Genomic DNA, 26,353 nt, shown 5'->3' with positions numbered 1-26,353 from the left:
AACCCAAGTTCGAGCGATGATTCAAAGGGATCATCCCGTCGATCAAATTCTGGGTGACATTAGCAAGGGAGTAACTACTCGATCTCGATTAGTTAATTTTTGTGAACATTACTCCTTTGTCTCTTCTATTGAGCCTTTCAGGGTAGAAGAGGCCTTGCTAGATCCGGACTGGGTGTTGGCCATGCAAGAGGAGTTAAACAACTTCAAGCGCAATGAAGTTTGGACACTGGTGCCTCGTCCGAAGCAAAATGTTGTGGGAACCAAGTGGGTGTTCCGCAACAAACAGGACGAGCACGGGGTGGTGACGAGGAACAAGGCTCGACTTGTGGCAAAAGGTTATGCCCAAGTCGCAGGTTTGGATTTCGAGGAGACCTTTGCTCCTGTGGCTAGGCTAGAGTCAATTCGAATCTTGCTAGCATATGCCGCTCACCATTCTTTCAGGTTGTACCAAATGGATGTGAAGAGCGCTTTCCTCAACGGGCCAATCAAGGAGGAGGTGTACGTGGAGCAACCCCCTGGCTTCGAGGATGAACGGTATCCCGACCATGTGTGTAAGCTCTCTAAGGCGCTCTATGGACTGAAGCAAGCCCCAAGAGCATGGTATGAATGCCTTAGAGACTTTTTACTTGCTAATGCTTTCAAGGTTGGGAAGGCCGATCCAACTCTTTTTACAAAGACATGTGATGGTGATTTGTTTGTGTGCCAAATTTATGTCGATGACATAATATTTGGTTCTACTAACCAAAAGTCTTGTGAAGAGTTTAGCAGGGTGATGACGCAGAAATTCGAGATGTCGATGATGGGCGAGTTGAACTACTTCCTTGGGTTCCAAGTGAAGCAACTCAAGGACGGCACCTTCATCTCCCAAACGAAGTACACGCAAGATCTGCTAAAGCGGTTTGGGATGAAGGACGCCAAGCCCGCCAAGACTCCGATGGGGACCGACGGACACACCGACCTCAACAAAGGAGGTAAGTCCGTTGATCAAAAAGCATACCGGTCAATGATAGGTTCTTTGCTTTACTTATGTGCTAGTAGACCGGATATTATGCTTAGCGTATGCATGTGTGCTAGATTTCAATCCGATCCCAAGGAGTGTCACTTAGTGGCGGTGAAGCGAATTCTTAGATATTTGGTTGCTACGCCTTGCTTCGGGCTCTGGTATCCAAAGGGGTCTACCTTTGACTTAGTTGGATACTCAGACTCCGACTATGCTGGATGTAAGGTCGATAGGAAGAGTACATCGGGGACGTGCCAATTCTTAGGAAGGTCCCTGGTGTCATGGAACTCTAAGAAACAAACATCCGTTGCCCTATCCACCGCTGAGGCCGAGTATGTTGCCGCAGGACAGTGTTGCGCGCAACTACTTTGGATGAGGCAAACCCTCAGGGACTTTGGCTACAATCTGAGCAAAGTCCCACTCCTATGTGACAATGAGAGTGCTATCCGCATGGCGGAGAATCCTGTTGAGCACAGCCGCACAAAGCACATAGACATCCGGCATCACTTTTTGAGAGACCACCAGCAAAAGGGAGATATCGAAGTGTTTCATGTTAACACCGAGAACCAGCTAGCCGATATCTTCACTAAGCCTCTAGATGAGAAGACCTTTTGCAGGTTGCGTAGTGAGCTAAATGTCATAGATTCGCGGAACCTGGATTGAATTGTAGCATACATGTACTTATGCTTTTGATCATGTTCCTCTTTGCATTTTGTTGCTTATTATGGTGCTCAAGTTGTACAAACACTCCCTGGACCTCACAAGTCCGTTGCAAAGTGATGCACATGTTTAGGGGGAGATGTGTTACAACTTGACCCTTTTGAGACTAACCATGTGCTTGAGTTTAATGATTTAGTCTCGAAGGAGGATTGAAAGGAAAAAGGTGGACTTGGACCATGAAAGACTTCCACTGTACTCCGATGAGAGGGTAACTAATTCCAAGTTCATCTCATGAAATCTTATTGCCATTTGCTCTTAATTGAAGACTTTGGTGAGGCAATGGGGTTAGTAGGCCAAGATTAATCCCGTTTTGGTGCTTGATGCCAAAGGGGGAGAAAATAAAGGCCAAAGTGATAAATGGATCAGCTACCACTTGAGAGATTTTGAAAATAGTAGAATAGAGTTTTTGTTTTGTCAAAAGCTTTTATTGTCTCTTATTGTCTCTATTGTCAAAAGTTGGCTTCTTGTGAGGAGAAGTATTGATTATGGGAAATAGGGGGAGTTTTTGAACTCTTTGATCAATTTCTTTTGGAATGACTCTCTTTATGCCTCAACATGTGTGTTTGACATAGAAATAGAGATTTGAGTTTGATTTGCAAAAACAAACCAAGTGGTGGCAAAGGATGATCCATAAATGCCAAAATTGAATCAAAACCAATTTGAGTTTTTATTTGAAGTGATTTTGCACTTGTTCTAGTTGCTTTATGTTGTGTTGGCATAAATCACCAAAAAGGGGGAGATTGAAAGGGAAATGTGCCCTTGGGCCATTTCTAAGTATTTTGGTGATTGAGTGTCAACACAAGTGTTTAAATGTGAATCAACGCCCCTGGATGAACAAAGTGCAAATCTAGAGAAAAGGTATGTTTCTAAGTCTTAGTACATTGGTTTTGTGTACTAATATATTTGTCTAAGTGTTAGAAACAGATAGAAGAAGAGAAGAGAAGACTTGGCTGTGTGCAGCCAAGGGGCTGTTTCGGTCTGGGGCACCGGACTGTCCGGTGGTGCACCGGACAGTGTCCGGTGGTGCACCGGACAGTGTCCGGTGCACCAGGATGCCTTGGCCGAAGAGGCCGCTCTCGGGTTTTTTCTCCGGCGACTTCGGCTAAAATTCACCGGACTGTCCGGTGTGCACCGGACTGTCCGGTGAGCCAACGGTCGGCCGGGCCAACGGTCGGCCGCGCGATCGGCGCGCGACACGTGGCCGAGCCAACGGTCGGAAGGAAGCACCGGACTGTCCGGTGTGCACCGGACATGTCCGGTGCGCCAACGGTGCGCAGATCTGACTCTGACAGCAACGGTCGGATGCGCTGTTTAAGGAAACAAATCGGGCACCGGACAGTGTCCGGTGTGCACCGGACTGTCCGGTGCGCCCGACGACAGAAGGCAAGGATAGCCTTCCAGATGTGTTCTCAACGGCTCCTAGCTGCCTTGGGGCTATAAAAGGGACCCCTAGGCGCATGGAGGAGCACACCAAGTATTCCTACAACTCTTCTAAGCACCAAGACACCAATCTCACGCATTCGTTTCATTGTGATAGCATATAGAGCTCTTGTGGAGTTGTGAACTCTTTGTGTTGCGTTGCGAGCTCTTGTTGCGACTTGTGTGCGTGTTGTTGCTCTGATTTTCGAGTCTTGTGTGTGTTGCTCATTCCCACCTTACTCCGTATTTCTTTGTGAACTCAATTGTAAGGGCGAGAGACTCCAAGTTGTGGAGATTCCTCGCAAACGGGAAAAGATCAAAGGAAAGAAAAAAAAACACCGTGGTATTCAAGTTGATCATTGGATCACTTGAGAGGAGTTGAGTGCAACTCTCGTCCGTTGGGACGCCACAACGTGGAGTAGGCAAGTTTTGTACTTGGCCGAACCACGGGATAACCACCGTGTCAACTCTGTGATTGCTTTCTTGTGGTTATTGTGTTTTGACTCCTCTCTAACCACTTGGCCATACTTGTGCTAACTCTTAACAAGTTTTTGTGGCTTAAGTTTTGAAGTTTTACAGGATCACCTATTCACCCCCCCCTCTAGGTGCTCTCAAGTACGTAGTACTCATTTGGTGTGCTATGGTGACTCCGACAAGCGAGGGAGTACCTTTGACGCTCCTTGAGAGATCATCTGAACATTAACCCCACTTTTCCTCAGCACATGTCCCGCCTGAAGATTTATTAAATTGTTAATATATATGCTGATGTCCAATGAAAATAACATTAGAGAGGAAAACCCAAATAAGAAATATTGAATGAAGATAGCGTTATTCTAGTATGAGAGACGATTGCTCCACATTTCCGATAAGTGAAATTATCGCCCTCTGCTGAAGTAGACGAACGATTGCTATTTTCTCAAGCTCTTCAACTACATGGTCAAGTTCGTGGAAGATTGTTAACAATTGTGAAGCATAGATAACTAAAATAAAAAAGTTCTCGTGAAATGTTCAGGCATGGACTATCAAGTCACTTGCAAAAAAAATCTCTCGTGTTTCTACTTGCTAGCTCTTCAACTACATTGTCAAGTTCCTAAAAATTTGTTAACAATGTGGAAGCGCAGAGAATTGTAATAAAAATATTTCTCTTGGAAATGCACTATCAAGTCACCAAAAACAATTTGTCATGTGCTTCTACTTGCTAATACAATGAAGGAATGGAAACACTTGCCTGCTGTATCAGTTCCTGAGAGCACCTAGAGGGGGGTGAATAGGTGATCCTGTAAAACACTTGAAACTTAATCCACAAAACTTGATTAGGAGTTAGCACAATTAAGCCAAGTGGCTAGAGAGGAGAACTTGCACAACACTATGACCACAAGGAGATCAACACAGAGATGGCACAGTGGTTTATCCCGTGGTTCGGCCAAGTCCAACACTTGCCTACTCCACGTTGTGGCGTCCCAACGGACGAGGGTTGCAATCAACCCCTCCCAAGCGGTCCAAAGACCCACTTGAATACCACAGTGTTTTGCTTTGTTTACTATATCCCGTTTGCGAGGAATCTCCACAACTTGGAGCCTCTCGCCCTTACACTTGATGTTCACAAAGAAGCACAGAGTAAGAGAGGTATGAGCAACACACACAAGACACGAAATCAGAGTACCAACACGCACACAAGTCACAACAAGAACTCACAACACAACCCGGCGAGTTCACAACTCAAATGGAGCTCTAGTTGCTATCACAAAGAATCAAATGCGCGGAATCGAAGTCTTGGTGCTTAGGAATGCTTAGAGAATACTTGGTGTTTTCCTCCATGCGCCTAGGGGTCCCTTTTATAGCCCCAAGGCAGCTAGGAGCCGTTGAGAGCATTCCAGGAAGGCAATTCTTGCCTTCTGTCGCCTGGCGCACCGGACAGTCCGGTGCGGATCTCTTTCCTTATTTGGCGAAGCCGACCGTTGCAGTCTTGGAGCCGTTGGCGCACCGGACACTGTCTGGTGCACACCGGACAGTCCGGTGCCCCTTCCGACCGTTGGCACTTGCCACGCGTCACGCGCGGATTCCGCGGTCGGCCGTTGGCCCGACTGACTGTTGGCTCACCGGACAGTCCAGTGCGCCACCGGACAGTCCGGTGAATTATAGCCGTACGTCGCCGACGATTTCCCGAGAGCAGCAAGTTTGCCTGAGTCAGCCTGGCGCACCGGACAGTCCGGTGCACCCAGACTGAGCTGACTTCGGCGGAACAAAGCCATCTTTAATTCCATCTTGATTTTTCCTGTTTCCAGCACTTAGACATAATACATTAGTCTCCAAAACAATATACTAAGTCTTAGAAACATACCTTTATACTTGATTTGTACTTTGTCCACCTTTTAACACTTAGGCACTTGTGTTGGACACTAAATCACCAAAATACTTAGAAATGGCCCAAGGGCACATTTCCCTTTCAATCTCCCCCTTTTTGGTGATTTATGCCAACACAACATAAAGCAACTAAAAGAAGTGCAACATCAATTCAAATAAAAACACAAATTTGTTTTGATTCATAATTGGCATATATGGATCATTCTTTGCCACCACTTGGTTTGTTTTTGCAAATCAAACTCAATTTCCTATCTCTAAGTCAAATTCACTTGTAGAGACATAAAGAGAGATATTTCAAGAGAAATTGATCAAAGATTCAAAAACTCGCACCCCTTTTTCCCATAATCAATTACTCTCCCTACAAGAAGCCAACTTTTGACAATAGAGACAACAAGAGAGTTTTGACAAACCAAAAGCTCTATTCTACTGTTTTCAAAATTCTCAAGTGGACAACAAGAGAGTTTTGACAAACCAAAAGTTCTATTCTACTGTTTTCAAAATTCTCAAGTGGTAGCTGATCCATTTGTTGCTTTGGCCTTATTTTCTCCCCCTTTGGCATCAAGCACCAAAACGGGATCAATCTTGGCCCTTTAACCCCATTGCCTCACCAAAATCTTCAACTAAGAGTAAAAAGGCAATAAGAGTATAGAGATGAACTTGGAATAAGTTACTCTTTCATCGGAGTGCAGTGGAAGTCTTGCATGGTCCAAGTCCACCTTTTCCCTTTCAAACCTTCTTTGAGACTAAGTTAAGCAAACTCAAGCACACAGTTAGTCTCAAAGGGTCAAGTTGTAGCACATCTCCCCCTAAATATGTGCATCACTCGCAAATGGACTTGTGAGGTACGGGGAGTGCTTGTACAACTTGAGCATCATAAATAAACAACAAAATGCATTAAGGAACATGATCAAAGCATAAAACACATGTATGCTATAAATCAATCCAAGTTCCGCGAATCTAAGACATTAGCTCACTACGCAACTTGCAAAAGGTCTGCTCATCTAAAGGCTTAGTAAAGATATCTGCTAGCTGGTTCTCGGTGCTAACATGAAACACTTCGATATCCCCCTTTTGCTGGTGGTCTCTCAAAAAGTGATGCCGGATGTCTATGTGCTTTGTGCGGCTGTGTTCAACAGGATTATCCGCCATGCGGATAGCACTCTCATTATCACATAGGAGTGGGACTTTGCTCAGATTGTAGTCAAAGTCCCTGAGGGTTTGCCTCATCCAAAGTAGTTGTGCGCAACACTGTCCTGCGGCAACATACTCGGCCTCAGCGGTGGATAGGGCAACGAAGGTTTGTTTCTTAGAACTCCACGACACCAGGGACCTTCCTAAGAATTGGCACGTCCCTGATGTACTCTTCCTATCGACCTTACATCCAGCATAATCGGAGTCTGAATATCCAATTAAGTCAAAGGTAGACCCCTTTGGATACCAGATCCCGAAGCAAGGCATAGCGACTAAATATCTAAGAATTCGCTTCGCCGCCACTAAGTGACATTCCCTTGGATCGGATTGAAATCTAGCACACATGCATACGCTAAGCATAATATCTGGTCTACTAGCACATAAATAAAGTAAAGACCCTATCATAGACCGGTATGTCTTTTGATCAACGGACTTACCTCCTTTGTTGAGGTCGGTGTGTCCGTCGGTTCCCATTGGAGTCTTTGCGGGCTTGGCGTCCTTCATCCCAAACCGCTTGATCAAGTCTTGCGTGTACTTCATTTGGGAGATGAAGGTACCATCCTTGAGTTGCCTCACTTGGAACCCAAGGAAATAGCTTAACTCGCCCATCATCGACATCTCAAACTTTTGAGTCATCACCCTGCTAAACTCTTCACAAGACTTTTGGTTAGTAGAACCAAATATTATGTCATCGACATAAATTTGGCACACAAAAAGATCACCATCACATGTCTTAGTAAAAAGAGTTGGATCGGCTTTCCCGACTTTGAAAGCATTAGCAATTAAAAAGTCTCTAAGGCATTCATACCATGCTCTTGGGGCTTGCTTAAGTCCATAGAGCGCCTTAGAGAGCTTACACACGTGGTCGGGGTACCGTTCATCCTCGAATCCAGGGGGTTGCTCCACGTACATCTCTTCCTTGATTGGCCCGTTGAGGAAGGCGCTCTTCACATCCATTTGGAACAACCTGAAAGAATGGTGGGCGGCATATGCTAGCAATATACGAATGGACTCTAGCCTAGCCACAGGAGCAAAAGTCTCCTCAAAGTCCAAACCTGCGACTTGGGCATAACCTTTTGCCACAAGTCGTGCCTTGTTCCTTGTCACCACCCCGTGCTCGTCTTGTTTGTTGCGGAACACCCACTTTGTTCCCACAACATTTTGCTTGGGACGAGGCACCAGTGTCCAAACTTCATTTCTCTTGAAGTTATTGAGCTCCTCTTGCATGGCCAACACCCAGTCCGGATCTAGCAAGGCCTCCTCTACCCTGAAAGTCTCAATAGAAGAGACAAAGGAGTAATGCTCACAAAAATTAACTAATCGAGACCGAGTAGTTACTCCCTTGCTAATGTCACCCAAAATCTGGTCGATGGGATGATCCCTTTGAATCATCGCTCGGACTTGAGTTGGAGGTGCCTGTTGTGCTTCTTCCTCCATTACATGATCATTTTGTGCTCCCCCTTGATCACACGTCTCCTCTTGATGAACCTGTTCATCGTCTTGAGTTGGGGGATGCACCATTGTTGAGGAAGAAGGTTGATCTCGTGCATTTTGCTCCTGTGGCCGCACATCTCCAATTGCCATGGTGCGTATTGCGGCCGTTGGAACGTCTTCTTCATCTACATCATCAAGATCAACAACTTGCTCTCTTGGAGAGCCATTGGTCTCATCAAATACAACGTCGCTAGAGACTTCAACCAAACCCGATGATTTGTTGAAGACCCTATACGCCTTTGTATTTGAGTCATAACCTAACAAAAACCCTTATACCGCTTTGGGAGCAAATTTGGAATTCCTACCCTTCTTCACTAGAATGTAGCATTTACTCCCAAAAACTCAGAAATACGAAACATTGGGTTTGTTACCGGTTAGTAGCTCATACAAAGTCTTCTTGAGGAGGCGATGAAGGTAGACCCGGTTGATGGCGTGGCAGGCCGTGTTCATGGCTTCCGACCAAAAGCGCTCGGGAGTCTTGATCTCTCCAAGCATCGTCCTCGCCATGTCTATAAGCGTCCTGTTCTTCCTCTCTACCACACCATTTTGCTGTGGTGTGTAGGGAGCAGAGAACTCGTGCTTGATTCCTTCCTCCTCAAGATACTCCTCCACTTGAAGGTTCTTGAACTCGGACCCATTGTCGCTCCTTATCTTCTTCACCTTGAGCTCAAACTCGTTTTGAGCTCTTCTTAGGAAGCGCTTGAGGGTCCCTTGGGTTTCAGATTTATCCTGCAAAAAGAATACCTAAGTGAAGCGGGAAAAGTCATCAACTATAACAAGACCATACTTACTTCCTCCTATGCTTAGATAGGCGACGAGTCCGAAGAGGTCCATATGAAGTAACTCCAGGGGTCTTGATGTCGTCATCACATTTTTGGCATGATGAGAGCTTCCCACCTGTTTCCCTGCTTGACAAGCTGCACAAGGTCTATCTTTTTCGAAAGTAACATTAGTTAGACCTATCACATGTTCTCCCTTTAGAAGCTTGTGAAGGTTCTTCATCCCCACATGTGCTAAGCGGCGATGCCACAACCAGCCCATGCTAGTCTTAGCAATTAAGCATGCATCTAGACCGGCCTCTTCTTTTGCAAAATCAACTAAATAGAGTTTGTCGTCCAATACACCCTTAAAAGCTAATGAACCATCACTTCTTCTAAAGACAGACACATCTACATTTGTGAATAGACAATTATATCCCATATTACATAATTGACTTACGGATAACAAATTATATCCAATCGACTCAACTAAGAATACATTAGAAATAGAGTGCTCATTTGAGATTGCAATCTTGCCTAAGCCTTTAACCTTGCCTTGATTCCCGTCACCGAATATGATTGAATCTTGGGAATCTTTATTCTTGACGTAGGAGGTGAACATCTTCTTCTCCCCCGTCATGTGGTTTGTGCATCCGCTGTCGATAATCCAGCTTGATCCCCCGGATGCATAAACCTGCAAGGCAAATTTAGGCTTGGGTCTTAGGTACCCAACTCTTGTTGGGTCCTACAAGGTTAGTGACAATATCCTTAGGGATCCAAATGCAAGTTTTATCTCCCTTGCATTTTGCCCCTAGTTTCCTAGCAAACACTTTCCTATCCTTTCTACAAATCGCAAATGAAGCATTGCAAGCATGATAAATTGTAGAAGGTTCATTTATTATTTTCCTAGAAACATGAACACCATTTCTTCTAGCTAAATTTCTATCATGCATAATAGAAGAGCTAGAAGCAACCATGGCATGAGAAAAAGCATCATAACTTCTATAAACATTTCTAGAATGTCTCCTATCATGATACATGAAGGCATGGTTCTTTTGAGCACTACTAGCCATAGGGGCCTTCCCTTTCTCCTTGGCGGAGATGGAAGCCTTATGGCCTGTTAAGTTCTTGACTTCCCTCTTGAAGCCAAGACCATCCTTAATTGAGGGGTGTCTACTAATCGTGTAGCATCCCTTGCAAATTTTAGCTTGTCAAATTCACTCTTGCTAGTCTTAAGTTGGGCATTAAGACTAGCCACTTCATCATTTAATTTAGAAATGCAAACTAGGTGTTCACTACAAGCATCAACATTAAGATCTTTGCACCTATTGCAAATCATAACATGTTCTACACGAGTTAGATTTATTTGCTACTTCTAGTTTAGCATTTAAATCATCATTAACACCTTTTAAAGTAGAAATGGTTTCATGACAAGTAGATAGTTCACAAGAAAGCATTTCATTCCTTTTAACTTCTAGAGCAAGAGAATTTTGTGCACTAACAGATTTATCATGCTCTTCATATAAAAGATCCTCTTGTTTTTCTAGTAATCTATTCTTATCATTCAAAGCATCAATCAATTCATTAATCTTATCAATCTTAGTTCTATCTAAGCCCTTGAATAAGCATGAATAGTCTATTTCATCATCATCGCTAGACTCATCCTTGCTTGAAGAAGCATAAGTAGTATTGTTTTGAGTACATACCTTCTTCTCTTTTGCCATGAGGCATGTGTGATGCTCGTTGGGAAAGAGGGATGACTTGTTGAAGGCGGTGGCGGCGAGTCCTTCGTTGTCGGAGTCGGACGAGGAGCAATCTGAATCCCACTCCTTTCCAAGATGTGCCTCGCCCTTCGCCTTCTTGTAGTTCTTCTTCTTTTCCCACTTTCCACTCTTCTTTTCCTGGTCACTATCATTATCGGGACAATTAGCGATAAAATGACCAATCTTACCACATTTGAAGCAGGAACGCTTCCCCTTCGTCTTGTTCTTGTTGGGGGTGCTCCTTGCGACCCTTTAGCGCCGTCTTGAACCGCTTGATGATAAGGGCCATTTCTTCCTCATTAAGCTCGGCCGCCTCAACTTGCGCCACCTTGCTAGGTAGTGCCTCCTTGCTCCTTGTCGCTTTGAGAGCAACGGTTTGAGGCTCGTGGATTGGGTCATTCAATGCATCATCCACGTATCTCGCCTCCTTGATCATCATCCGCCCGCTTACAAACTTTCCAAGTATCTCCTCGGGCGTCATCTTGGTGTACCTAGGATTCTCACGAATATTGTTCACAAGATGTGGATCAAGGACGGTAAAGGACCTTAGCATTAGATGGACGACGTCGTGGTCCGTCCATCGCGTGCTTCCGTAGCTCCTTATTTTGTTGATGAGGGTCTTGAGCCGGTTGTACGTTTGGGTTGGCTCCTCGCCCCTGATCATTGCGAATCTTCCAAGTTCGCCCTCCACCAACTCCATTTTGGTGAGCATGGTGACGTCATTCCCCTCATGTGAGATCTTGAGGGTGTCCCAAATTTGCTTGGCATTATCCAAGCCGCTCACCTTATGGTATTCGTCCCTGCACAATGAAGCTAGAAGAACAGTAGTAGCTTGTGCATTTTTGTGAATTTGCTCATTAATGAACATGGGACTATCAGTACTATCAAATTTCATTCCACTCTCTACTATCTCCCATATGCTTGGATAGAGAGAGAACAAGTGACTACACATTTTGTGACTCCAAAAACCGTAGTCCTCCCCATAAAAGTGTGGAGGTTTGCCAAGAGGAATGGAAAGCAAATGTGCATTTGAACTATGCAGAATACGAGAATAATCAAAAGAGAAGTTTGAATTAACCGTCTTTCTTTTCTCGTAGTCATTGTAGTCGTCGTCCTTTTGGGAAGAAGAGGACTCGTCGCTGTCGTCGTAGTAGACGATCTCCTTGATGCGCCTCGTCTTCTTCTTCTTCCCATCTTTTCGTTTGTGGCCCGAGCCCGAGTCGGTGGGCTTGTCATCTTTAGGCTCGTTGACGAAGGACTCCTTCTCCTTATCATTGATCACAATCCCCTTGCCCTTAGGATCTATCTCTTCGGGCGATTAGTCCCTTTATTGAAGAGAACGGCTCTGATACCAATTGAGAGCACCTAGAGGGGGGTGAATAGGTGATCCTGTAAAACACTTGAAACTTAATCCACAAAACTTGATTAGGAGTTAGCACAATTAAGCCAAGTGGCTAGAGAGGAGAACTTGCACAACACTATGACCACAAGGAGATCAACACAGAGATGGCACAGTGGTTTATCCCGTGGTTCGGCCAAGTCCAACACTTGCCTACTCCACGTTGTGGCGTCCCAACGGACGAGGGTTGCAATCAACCCCTCCCAAGCGGTCCAAAGACCCACTTGAATACCACGGTGTTTTGCTTTGTTTACTATATCCCGTTTGCGAGGAATCTCCACAACTTGGAGCCTCTCGCCCTTACACTTGATGTTCACAAAGAAGCACGGAGTAAGAGAGGGATGAGCAACGCACACAAGACACGAAATCAGAGTACCAACACGCACACAAGTCACAACAAGAACTCATAACACAACCCGACGAGTTCACAACTCAAATGGAGCTCTAGTTGCTATCACAAAGAATCAAATGCGCGGAATCGAAGTCTTGGTGCTTAGGAATGCTTAGAGAATACTTGGTGTTTTCCTCCATGCGCCTAGGGGTCCCTTTTATAGCCCCAAGGCAGCTAGGAGCCGTTGAGAGCATTCCAGGAAGGCAATTCTTGCCTTCTGTCGCCTGGCGCACCGGACAATCCGGTGCGGATCTCTTTCCTTATTTGGTGAAGCCGACCGTTGCAGTCTTGGAGCCGTTGGCGCACCGGACAGTCCGGTGCCCCTTCCGACCGTTGACACTTGCCACGCGTCACGCGCGGATTCCGCGGCCGACCGTTGGCCCGACTGACTGTTGGCTCACCAGACAGTCCGGTGCGCCACCGGACAGTCCAGTGAATTATAGCCGTACGTCGCCGACGATTTCCCGAGAGCAGCAAGTTTGCCTGAGTCAGCCTGGCGCACCGGACAGTCCGGTGCACCCAGACTGAGCTGACTTCGGCGGAACAAAGCCATCTTTAATTCCATCTTGATTTTTCCTGTTTCCAGCACTTAGACATAATACATTAGTCTCCAAAACAATATACTAAGTCTTAGAAACATACCTTTATACTTGATTTGTACTTTGTCCACCTTTTAACACTTAGGCACTTGTGTTGGACACTAAATCACCAAAATACTTAGAAATGGCCCAAGGGCACATTTCCCTTTCAGTTCCCTACTCCAGATCTTTGATGGATCAAGTGACACAGAAACACTAACTTCACTGGTAGCAACACAATCCACAGATATACATAGATCTTCAAATATAGCAAATACCTGCTCAAGGTCACACATGCAGTGATTAGAACAGTGAAATATAAATACAAAAATGGCTTAGTGTTCAACATACCCTTGCCAGAAAACCATACTGACCAAGCATCCGAGTGCTCACAATGTCCAACATAGTGACATTTGACTTGAGCACTATGCTAGTTAGTACAACCTAGTAGTGAAAAAGAGGGGCGAAAAAATCAATGCCTCATCAAGCGGATGTGAGGATATATTTGAAGTTACCTACTACAGACCTTATCCATGTCCCTTTGTCTGGTAATAACTAATAAGGGTTCCTGGAGCTTTAGGGTTGTATGAATTCTTAACCCTAACTGGAATATCACCTTCTCTAGCAGGTCTCATCGATTGTGGATGCAAAACCTGCATTGGAGTGAACAGTCCACAATAACGATCCTAAATTTCTCGCTTCTGTTCAGGAGACTGACATCATGAGCTATATGTTCAATTCATGATGATTAGTAAAGCAAATGCCAAGCAACAATCAATATAGCTTTAAAAGGTAAAAAGGGAACATATATTTATCTACTGAACATGATCTTTCGTTTTTGAGAAGTATGCAACTCAAAGATTCGTTTATTCACTGAGAAGCAGCCTGCTCACACTATACACGGTTCAAGTCCTGAAAACGTGCAATAAGGATGAATATCATGTACCGTTGTTTAGTTCCAGAACTCTTTTCTCGAGCATTCAAAATATAATTTGTACATAGATTCATTAGTGACAAAAATGAATCATCGCATGTCAACCATCATAGCCCCTTTAACAGTCCAAGTCAGATAATTTTCATGGGGGAAATGTTACTTTTGATTCTTCACTTAAAAGAAAGCGTACCTGAGCACCAAAATAAGCAAGTTCCGTGGCCTCTTCAAATGTTAAGTATAGAACAGTCTTTGCATGTGAGTAGATATTTGGATCACAAGTAAGTACACCATCAACATCTTTCCATACCTATCACAAGCACAGTATGCTTTCAGACCAATTAGGCAATGTATGGGGATAAGCAACGATTTTCATGAAATGCACATGCTAGCTTAGTGATTAGCATCAACTGTTATCTCAACTTTTTTCCTCAGAAAGAAAAATATGGTTTATTAAATATCTATTTGTCGGGGACCATAATTAGGGGTACCCTCAAGACGCCTAATTCTCAGCTGGTAACCCCCATCAGCATAAAGCTGCAGAGGCCTGATGGGTGCGATTAAGTCAGGGATCAGTCCATACGAGCGACTCGATCACGCCTCGCCCGAGCCTAGCCTTGGGCAAGGGCAGCCAACCCCGAAGGGGTTTCCGTCTCGCCCGAGGCCCCCCTTCAACGGCGGACACATCTCCGGCTTGCCCGAGGCCTTGCCTTCGCTAAGAAGCAACCCTGACTGAATCGCCGCAACAACCGCACCAAAAAAGGAGCATTTAACGCAAAGGAAGCCAGGCCCTGCCAAAGGCACCATAAGAAGCTCCGCCCGACCCAGGGCTCGGACTCGGGCTAAGTCCCGAAAGACGGCGAACTCCGCTCCGCCCGATCCAGGGCTCGGACTCGGGCTAAGCCCCGGAAGACGGCGAACTCCGCTCCGCCCGACCCAGGGCTCGGACTCGGGCTAAGCCTCGGAAGACGGTGAACTCCGCTCCGCCCGACCCAGGGCTCGGACTCGGGCTAAGCCCCGGAAGACGGCGAACTCCGCTCTGCCCGACCCAGGGCTTGGACTCGGGCTAAGGCCCCGGAAGACGGCGAACTCTGCTCCGCCCGACCCAGGGCTCGGACTCGGGCTAAGCCCCGGAAGACGGCGAACTCCGCTCCGCCCGACCCAGGGCTCGGACTCGGGCTAAGGCCCCGGAAGACGACGAACTCCGCTTCGCCCGACCCAGGGCTCGGACTCGAGCTCAGCCCCAGAAGACGACGAACCCCGCTTCATCCGACCCCAGGGCTCGGACACCGCCCTGGCCTCTGCCGACGACTTCCGCCTCGCCCGACCCAGGGGCTCGGACTCGGCCTCGGCCATGGAAGACAGACTCGACCCCGGCTTCGGAGGAGCCTCCACGTCGCCCAACCTAGGGCACAGGCCAGCCACGTCGACAGGAAGCACCATCATCACCCTACCCCGAGTCGACTCGGGCCGCAGAGAACAAGACCGGTGTCCCATCTGGCTAGCTCCGCCAGATAGGCAATGATGGCACCCCGCTAGCCCCGTGACGACGGCGGCTCTCAGCTCTCTTACGGAAGCAGGGCGACGTCAGCAAGGACACAACCGTTCCAATAGCTGTCCCTCCGCCAGGCTCCGTTGCTCCTCCGACAGCCACGACATCACGCCAGCAGGGTGCCAAGATCTCTCCGGCTGCCACATTGGCATGTACTTAGGGCACTAGCTCTCCCCCCGCTAGACACGTAGCACTCTGCTACACCCCCATTGTACACCTGGATCCTCTCCTTACGCCTATAAAAGGAAGGACCAGGGCCTTCTTAGAGAAGGTTGGCCGCGCGGGGACGAGGACGGGGACAGGCGCTCTCTTGGGGCCGCTTGCTTCCCTCACCCGCGTGGACGCTTGTAACCCCCTACTGCAAGCGCACCCGACCTGGGCGCGGGACGAACACGAAGGCCACGGGATTCCCACCTCTCTCTCGCCGGACTCCGGCCTCCTCGCTCCTTTCCCCCCTTCGTGCTCGCCCACGCGCTCGACCCATCTGGGCTGGGGCACGCGGCACACTCACTCGTCGGCTTAGGGACCCCCCCGGTCTCGAAACGCCGACAGTTGGCGCGCCAGGTAGGGGCCTGCTGCATGTTGACGAGCAGCTTCCCGTCAAGCTCCAGATGGGCAGTCTCCAACAACCTCTCCAACCCGGGACGGTGCTCCGTTTCGGGAGTCTTGAGTTCATGTCCCTCGATGGCAGCTACGACATGATACTCCTTCCACCGCCGCGCGACAACAACCATGGCGGCCGACAACCCGCCCTCCGGCGGCGGAATCGACGACATCTTCCCCGCGCGGTGGAAGAACGACATTCGAGCTCGCCCCGTCCTCTCCCCCGGCAACGGAGGAGGAGGCGGGGCAACCAAGGCCAAACGGGAGGCCACGCTTCGTCGGCTATCGAGCGAATCGACGTCCCCAGCGCCCCGACGGAGGGCGCGTCGGGCGTCGACCTCGCGTTCGAGACGAAGGCGAGCGCCGTCCCCCCGCGACATGCCAATCCCGAGCAAGTGGACGACGCCAGCGAGCTCGCGGAGGGCCTGCAGGACGTCGCCCTCGTACCTAGGACGACGGCGCGATCAGCCCCCGACGTGACTACGTCGCTCCTCGTCGACCAAAAGGTACCGACCGATTCCCATCCTACATTATTTCGACTCGGCCTCAACCCGCCTAGCGACCTCGCTTTGGTGGGCGCTCTCGTTGAGGCGAGTGCAACCCCTCTGGGGTTTCGTATGCGGTCGCTTTGGGACCGATTGACGGACGTCTCGACCTACGGGCCCTCTGGGTCCGAGGAAGATGACGATCCCAGCATCTGTTGGGATTTCTCTGGATTTGGCAACCCCAGTGCCATGCGGGACATTATGTAATAGCTGTCAGAGAACCAAAGCAGAGCATCAGAGGCCTGCCGGATTGTTGCAGCCTTTGCGGATTCCTCAGTGGAAGTGGGATGAGATCGGGATGGATTTTATAGTTGGCCTACCTCGTACCCGGGCCGGTTATGATTCCATCTGGGTGGTTGTGGACCGCTTAACAAAGGTGGCCCATTTCATACCTGTGAAGACAACATACACCGGAGCAACGTTAGCTGAGTTATACATGTCACGGATAGTCTGCCTTCATGGTGTGCCGAAGAAGATAGTGTCAGATCGAGGAACGCAGTTCACATCTCATTTTTGGCAGCAGCTACAAGAAGCTTTGGGCACCCATTTGAACTTCAGCTCAGCTTATCACCCGCAGACAGACGGTCAGACTGAAAGAACTAATCAGATCCTAGAAGATATGTTGAGAGCCTGTGCGTTGCAAGACAAGTCAGGGTGGGACAAAAGATTACCTTATGCAGAATTCTCCTACAACAATAGTTACCAGGCCAGCTTGAAGATGTCACCGTTTCAGGCACTCTATGGACGGAGTTGTAGGACCCCGCTGCATTGGGACCAGCCTGGGGAGAGATAGGTGTTTGGCCCCGACATATTGCTTGAAGCCGAAGAGAATATCAAAATGGTTCGGGAGAACCTGAAGATAGCCCAGTCAAGACAGCGAAGCTATGCGGACCGAAGGAGAAGAGAACTAAGTTTCGAAGTGGGGGATTACGTCTATCTGAAGGTGTCACCTATCAGGGGAGTCAGAAGGTTCGGAGTTAAAGGCAAGTTAGCACCCCGGTACGTCGGACCATATCAGATTCAAGCAAAGCGTGGAGAAGTGGCCTACCAGCTCAACCTACCAGAGAGCTTGTCAGCAGTGCACAACGTGTTCCACGTGTCGCAATTGAAGAAATGTCTGCGAGTACCAAAAGAGCAGTTGCCAGTGGAAGGTTTGGAAGTTCAGGAAGATCTGACCTACATAGAAAAGCCAATGCAGATTTTGGAGTTTGCAGACAGAGTCACCCGGAGAAATACCATCAGAATGTGCAAAGTCAGATGGGGTCACCACTCGGAGGAAGAAGCAACCTGGGAACGAGAAGATGACCTGAAGGCCAAATACCCTGAACTCTTTGCTGACCAACCTTGAATCTCGGGGCGAGATTCTTTTAAGGGGGATAGGTTTGTAACACCCTGAATTTGGGGGTATAAAATTTCTTTGCTCATATTCACAAATTCAGGTGTTACTTCCCTTTTCTCATCCTTCCTCATTCTTTTCTTTCTCATTTCTATAGGAGCTAAGTGCTTATTTTATTTGTAATTATAGTTTATTATGTTAAACCCTAAGGGAGTATGAATTGTTGCATCATGTTGAACCCTAGATTTCACTTTTGCTTGGTGCATAATTCTTGGAAGGTTTGGTTTGAATTTGTGGCTTGTTTGAATTTGAATCAAATAGGGAAAGTAAAAAGAAAAGGGAAAAACAATTCAGAATAAAAGAAAAAGGCAAAGCAGCCCGCTTTCCCCGCCCCCTCGGCCTTTCGGCCCAGTCGACCCACCTCGCGCGCGCGCCTCCCCCCCTCTCCTCTCTCTGCGCAGCGGGCCCGGCCTGTCGGCGCGGCCGCCTCCCGCGCACCCGCCTCCCTCTCCCTCTGCCCGTGGGCCCGGCCTGTCAGCCCCGCTTCCCTCGTGCCCGCACCCGCTTTCTTCTCTCTCTCTGCGCCGCGGGCCCGGCTTGTCAGCTTCTCCGTCTTCGCGTAACCGCCGCCGTGCGTGCCGCGGTCTCCGCGCCCACGTCGCGCGTGGGGCTCGCCCCACCTCGCCCTCGGCCACTTGAGCCCCGAGCCTTGCTCGCCATCTCCCCCTCCCTCATTCGCGCACCAACCGGCCCCCTCTTCCACCTCTCCCTCGCTGTGCGCACGCCAGAGCGCCGCCGCCGTAAACCCCGCCGTTCCGAGCTCGGTTCCCGGCCGCCGTTGGAGCTCCGCCGTGTCCATTGCCACGGTGAGCTTCGCCCCGACGTCCGCAACCCGGAACGCGCATCAATTTCCCCTTTCCCTCCCTATTTCTCTCTGCCCGCGCTCACCCGCCGTCCGCCGTGCAGCCGCCACCGTCGACCCGGGCCACCGTCGCGTCTCCGTCGCCGCCGAGGAGTCCCCGGAGTCTGCCTTGAGGTAAGGGACCTCTCCCGCCCCTATCGCCCCTTGTTTTTCTCCCTGCCGCGTGTAATTCCTCGCCGGAGTAGAGTAACCCCGCCGCCGAGCCACTCCGCCGTGAACCGCCCCCTCCGGTGCCTCTGCCCCGACCCAGACCCCACCAATGGATTCCCCGTGCCCTCCCTAACCTCCCCGGCCACTCGGATCGCCCCAAGGACCCGCAGGGCCCCCGCGCCCCTCGTCTCCGGCGAGCTCCTCCGCCGCGGGGACGGGCGCCGCCGCCTCAGCTGGCTGGGGAAGGAGACAGGAGCCAGCCGCCCCATCTCCGCCGTCCATCTTAGATCGGACGGCCCTGTTTCAAATAGCCCGAACCCAGCCTTAGCCGTTCGCCTGAGATCCAACGGCCCAGAGCCGTTTCCCCCGCGCCCCGCCTCCCTGCCAACTGGGCCCCGCCTGCCAGTCGCCCGCGCCCGCGCTGCCCGCCCGGTCCCGCCTGTCAGCCTCGCGCCCGCGCTGCCCGCCCGGCCCCGCCTGTCAGCCGCTCACGCCGCCGCGCGCCCGCGCGCCCGCCGCGGGATCTAATCCTGGCCGTCGATCTGAGATCCAACGGCTGTAGGCGCCCGATACCCCTTCGCCCGCGCATTTTCTTAAAGAACCCCCCTGTTTTCTGGAATTTGCGCCCGCCGTCCCTGGTTTCTCGCAGTTAGGTCCTCGGACCTTTTATTTAATTCAAAATAGGTCCTTAGGGTATAATTTTAACCCCTAAACTTGTAAAATTCATAACTTTGTCATATGAACTCCAAATTAGGTGCTTCAAATTGCAAAATGTTCATAATATTATTATCTATCTGTTTATGTAATGTTTCCCTGCTGTCTCCATGTCCCAATTAATGGTTAATCATTAGGATAAAGTTAATGTTATGGGAACCCTATTTGAGATAAATAAAAGAAAGTAGACTTTAATAAAAGTTGGAGCACTTAAGTTTATGGACTTAAACACCTAAGTTTAGGAACTTAAAACCAGGTAATAATTTAATGCCACCACTGACTTAGACCTGATTAGTGGATAATGAATCACTTTGTATAGTCCTCTACCCCAGACCTAGGGAACACTAGAGTGCCCATCCCTTTTCTACTATGAACTTGTGATCTCTCTCTGCTGCATATGTTTGGTATGTTGCTTTTTGTTTGTTATTTTCCCAAGTGCATAGTGTGAATGATTACTTTACGTAGACAACGAGCAGTCTGTGTTTCCCGAGGAGGTTGCAGAGGAAGTCCCTGATCAGCAGTTTGGTGAAGGCAAGTGTCCTCTGTCCCATTATGTCCTATTCATTTATAACTTACTACCCCGCATTACTTACTTGAAACCTAAGGACTGACTAGTTTTACACTTTACTTTATCCTTGATGACCTTATGGGTTGTTATGGTTAGCACTCTGCTATTGCTTTAACTTAATCAATGAACATGATGTGACTATTTATGATACTGTTATCCTGATGATGATGTTGATCTTGTGATACTCTAGGGGGCTCAGGCTGTTTTCCTGAGTACCTCTCCGTAAGGACTGGTTCGTTGAGAGACCACCCGGGATAACAGTGCAACCATGAGGGTGAAATGGGATGCCCTTAGCTGATTAATTAGATGAACTAGAGGTGTAGTTGCTTAGCCGTCGTGCCGTCAATGGGGTCCAGGCACAGTGCTTGCTCTGCCGAGGCTGAGTGCCGAGGTTCTTTCGTTTTGCTCTTTGTTAGTCACTCTCCTGCGGGGAGGGGTACTGTGTTTATCAAACTGGAGAAACCTAACGGGCAGCTATGATCTCTAGGGAATCTTTGTAAAAGCTACGTAGTGATGCCCTGCCGGACCACCTAGGTAGTGGTCAATGGGGATTAGCTCTCCCCGGGTAGAAAGGGAATCATGACTCATGGGTAAAGTGTGCAACCTCTGCAGAGGGTAATGAAACTGGTATATCAGCCGTGCTAACGGTTAAGAGCAGCCTTGGGATCCTCTTTGATTAGAGATACAGATGGTTCGAGAGACAAGGATTATGTTATGGTTTTGGTTCGACTATGATGATGTTGTTCCTCGATGAGGAAATGGTTTACGGGTTGTTAAATGCTAAAATCTGGCTTCTACTAATGATAAATACTTGACCAACTAAAAGCAACTGCTGGAGCCTAACCCCACATAAAGCTAGTCCACCCCAGCCAAACGGGACATTTGCTGAGTACGTTGATGTGTACTCATCCTTGCTTTACCACAAAACACCAGGTTGTCCGCATTGTAATCACTGCTCAGGAGAAGGCGAAGCCGTGGAAGGAGACTTCCAGGAGTTCCAAGACTACGATGAATTCTAGGTGTGGGTTGGCGGCAACCCCCAGTCAGCTGCCTGTGAAGGCCTTGTCTTTACTGCGTTTCGTTTAGCACTTTGATTTACTTGTTAAGACAATGACTATGTGGATGTCTATGACTCGATGATGTAATAAGTACTCTTTTATGTTATTATTCGAGCATTGTGTGATGATGTTCATTTATGTAATCGCTGTGTACGTGAGTTCTGATCCTGGCACGTACATAGTTCGCATTCGGTTTGCCTTCTAAAACCGGGTGTGACATAAGTGGTATCAAAGCCGTGCTGACTGTAGGACCGCTGACCTAGAGTAGCACTGGTCGTACTAAGGACTATTGACCTTCCCTCTCACCTTGACCTCTGATGTTACTTCAAAAGTCGGTCACCTCGACCAACCCTATGTTTTACTATCCATCTATACTATACCTTGTTAAAATTTTTATCTTATTCTGTCTTTGGTTTATTCACTTGTCATATTAGTTCTGCCCTTACTCTTGTGCTTACGGTGTCTTTTGTAGATGGCTCGTCTTAGACACACTGCACGTAAGTCGGTGATTCCTTTCCTGCCGTCTCGACTTGCGGAGCGTCCTCTGCACCGCACCGTGTCCGGACAGTCGAGTCACCTGGAGAGGCTGCACCACCGCCTGCGTGAGGAGCAGGAACGCCGGCGCCAGCACGGAGAGCAGCAGGGCTCTTCCTCCCCACCCCAGCGAGAGGTGGAGACCGTGAGACCCCGTTCCTCTGTTGCCCAGCTGGAGGCGCCCCCTGCACCACCGCGGGACGCCCCGGCTGTTGGAGGAGCTAACGGGCATGTCACCCGAGAGAAAGGTTGAATTTGCCATAGAGCTTATCCCTGGTACTGCCCCCATTTCCAAAAGAGCCTATCGAGTGTCTGGACCAGAACTGGTAGAACTCAAGAAGCAGATAGATGAGATGTTAGAGAAGGGTTACATCAGGCCAAGCACCTCGCCTTGGGCCGCTCCAGTGTTGTTTGTAGAGAAGAAAGATGGTACCAAAAGGATGTGCATAGACTACAGAGCCTTGAATGAAGTCACTGTCAAGAACAAGTACCCCCTGCCAAGGATAGAGGATTTGTTCGACCAGCTCAGAGGTGCCAGTGTATTCTCGAAGATAGATCTGAGATCAGGTTACCATCAACTCAGAATCCGACCCTCGGACATACCGAAGACAGCATTCATCACCAAGTACGGGATATATGAGTTCACAGTTATGTCCTTTGGTTTGACAAATGCACCAGCCTACTTTATGTATCTGATGAACAGTGTGTTCATGGATTATCTGGACAAGTTTGTGGTAGTGTTCATCGATGACATTCTCATATACTCTCAAAGTGAGGAAGATCATGTAGAGCATTTGAAGATGGTATTGCAAAGACTTCGAGAGCATCAGTTGTATGCCAAGCTGGGCAAATGCGAGTTCTGGATTCATGAAGTCTTATTTCTGGGTCACATCATAAACCAAGATGGGTTGGCAGTGGATCCAAAGAAAGTAGCAGATATCCTGAACTGGAAAGCACCGAAGGATGTTCGTGGGATCAAGAGCTTCATCGGAATGGCCGGATACTATAGGCGTTTCATTGAAGGCTTCTCAAAGATTGCTAGACCAATGACAGCGTTGTTAGTGAAGAAAGTTGAGTTCAAGTGGACTCAAAAGTGTCAGGAAGCATTTGAAGAACTGAAGAGTAGATTGACTACAGCTCCTTGTTAGTTCTGCCTGATGTCCACAAGTCATTCTCAGTGTATTGCGACGCTTCTTACACCGGATTGGGATGTGTGCTAATGCAAGAAGGGAGAGTTGTAGCATACTCGTCTCGACAGCTAAAGATCCATGAGAAAAACTATCCCACACATGACCTGGAGTTGGCAGCAGTGGTTCATGCCTTAAAGACCTGGAGACATTACCTGTATGGGCAGAAGTGCGACATCTACACAGATCATAAAAGTCTGAAGTACATATTCACCCAGTCAGAGTTAAACATGAGGCAGCGAAGATGGTTGGAATTGATCAAAGACTATGAGTTGGAGATACATTACCATCCGGACAAAGCCAATGTCGTTGCAGATGCTCTGAGCAGGAAGAGTCAAGTCAATATGTTGGCCTCGTACCCGATGCCATATGAGTTAGCCAAGGAATTTGACAGACTGAGCCTCGGTTTCCTGAATAGTACGCAAGGAGTGACAGTGGAATTAGAGCCCACTCTAGAGCGGGAGATCAAAGAAGGGCAGAAGAATGATGAAAACATCAACAAGATTCGGCAGCTGATCCTAGAAGGAAGAGGCAAAGACTTTCGAGAGGATGAAGAGGGGGTAATCTGGTTCAAGGACCGATTGTGTGTTCCCGACCTCAAACCTATTCGGGAACTGATCCTCAAGGAAGCTCATGAGACAGCTTACTCGATACACCCTGGAAGTGAGAAGATGTACCAGGATTTAAAAAGAAGGTTTTGGTGGTATGGCATGAAAAGAGAGATCGCAGAATATGTCGCCATCTATGATAGCTGTCAGAGAACCAAAGCAGAGCATCAGAGGCCTGCCGGATTGTTGCAGCCTTTGCAGATTCCTCAGTGGAAGTGGGATGAGATCGGGATGGATTTTATAGTTGGCCTACCTCGTACCCGGGCCGGTTATGATTCCATCTGGGTGGTTGTGGACCGCTTAACAAAGGTGGCCCATTTCATACCTGTGAAGACAACATACACCGGAGCAACGTTAGCTGAGTTATACATGTCACGGATAGTCTGCCTTCATGGTGTGCCGAAGAAGATAGTGTCAGATCGAGGAACGCAGTTCACATCTCATTTTTGGCAGCAGCTACAAGAAGCTTTGGGCACCCATTTGAACTTCAGCTCAGCTTATCACCCGCAGACAGACGGTCAGACTGAAAGAACTAATCAGATCCTAGAAGATATGTTGAGAGCCTGTGCGTTGCAAGACAAGTCAGGGTGGGACAAAAGATTACCTTATGCAGAATTCTCCTACAACAATAGTTACCAGGCCAGCTTGAAGATGTCACCGTTTCAGGCACTCTATGGACGGAGTTGTAGGACCCCGCTGCATTGGGACCAGCCTGGGGAGAGACAGGTGTTTGGCCCCGACATATTGCTTGAAGCCGAAGAGAATATCAAAATGGTTCGGGAGAACCTGAAGATAGCCCAGTCAAGACAGCGAAGCTATGCGGACCGAAGGAGAAGAGAACTAAGTTTTGAAGTGGGGGATTACGTCTATCTGAAGGTGTCACCTATCAGGGGAGTCAGAAGGTTCGGAGTTAAAGGCAAGTTAGCACCCCGGTACGTCGGACCATATCAGATTCAAGCAAAGCGTGGAGAAGTGGCCTACCAGCTCAACCTACCAGAGAGCTTGTCAGCAGTGCACAACGTGTTCCACGTGTCGCAATTGAAGAAATGTCTGCGAGTACCAGAAGAGCAGTTGCCAGTGGAAGGTTTGGAAGTTCAGGAAGATCTGACCTACATAGAAAAGCCAACGCAGATTTTGGAGTTTGCAGACAGAGTCACCCGGAGAAATACCATCAGAATGTGCAAAGTCAGATGGGGTCACCACTCGGAGGAAGAAGCAACCTGGGAACGAGAAGATGACCTGAAGGCCAAATACCCTGAACTCTTTGCTGACCAACCTTGAATCTCGGGGCGAGATTCTTTTAAGGGGGATAGGTTTGTAACACCCTGAATTTGGGGGTATAAAATTTCTTTGCTCATATTCACAAATTCAGGTGTTACTTCCCTTTTCTCATCCTTCCTCATTCTTTTCTTTCTCATTTCTATAGGAGCTAAGTGCTTATTTTATTTGTAATTATAGTTTATTATGTTAAACCCTAAGGGAGTATGAATTGTTGCATCATGTTGAACCCTAGATTTCACTTTTGCTTGGTGCATAATTCTTGGAAGGTTTGGTTTGAATTTGTGGCTTGTTTGAATTTGAATCAAATAGGGAAAGTAAAAAGAAAAGGGAAAAACAATTCAGAATAAAAGAAAAAGGCAAAGCAGCCCGCTTTCCCCGCCCCTCGGCCTTTCGGCCCAGTCGGCCCACCTCGCGCGCGCGCCTCCCCCCCTCTCCTCTCTCTGCGCAGCGGGCCCGGCCTGTCGGCGCGGCCGCCTCCCGCGCACCCGCCTCCCTCTCCCTCTGCCCGTGGGCCCGGCCTGTCAGCCCCGCTTCCCTCGCGCCCGCACCCGCTTTCTTCTCTCTCTCTGCGCCGCGGGCCCGGCTTGTCAGCTTCTCCGTCTTCGCGTAACCGCCGCCGTGCGTGCCGCGGTCTCCGCACCCACGTCGCGCGTGGGGCTCGCCCCACCTCGCCCTCGGCCACTTGAGCCCCGAGCCTTGCTCGCCATCTCCCCCCCTCATTCGCGCACCAACCGGCCCCCTCTTCCACCTCTCCCTCGCTGTGCGCACGCCAGAGCGCCGCCGCCGTAAACCCCGCCGTTCCGAGCTCGGTTCCCGGCCGCCGTTGGAGCTCCGCCGTGTCCATTGCCACGGTGAGCTTCGCCCCGACGTCCGCAACCCGGAACGCGCATCAATTTCCCCTTTCCCTCCCTATTTCTCTCTGCCCGCGCTCACCCGCCGTCCGCCGTGCAGCCGCCACCGTCGACCCGGGCCACCGTCGCGTCTCCGTCGCCGCCGAGGAGTCCCCGGAGTCCGCCTTGAGGTAAGGGACCTCTCCCGCCCCTATCGCCCCTTGTTTTGCTCCCTGCCGCGTGTAATTCCTCGCCGGAGTAGAGTAACCCCGCCGCCGAGCCACTCCGCCGTGAACCGCCCCCCTCCGGTGCCTCTGCCCCGACCCAGACCCCACCAATGGATTCCCCGTGCCCTCCCTAACCTCCCCGGCCACTCGGATCGCCCCAAGGACCCGCAGGGCCCCCGCGCCCCTCGTCTCCGGCGAGCTCCTCCGCCGCGGGGACGGGCGCTGCCGCC

General features: G+C 49.1%; 1 pseudogene; it reads right to left on the bottom strand.

Moving 5' to 3' along the window:
• LOC103634936 (aspartokinase 1, chloroplastic-like) overlaps window positions 1-26,353 on the bottom strand; it is a 46,902-nt pseudogene that overhangs the window by 5,546 nt on the left and 15,003 nt on the right.

Source organism: Zea mays, chromosome 1 (genome assembly GCF_902167145.1).
Source record: "Zea mays cultivar B73 chromosome 1, Zm-B73-REFERENCE-NAM-5.0, whole genome shotgun sequence".
Lineage (NCBI taxonomy): Eukaryota > Viridiplantae > Streptophyta > Magnoliopsida > Poales > Poaceae > Zea > Zea mays.
This window is presented reverse-complemented; position numbering and strand designations above follow the sequence as displayed.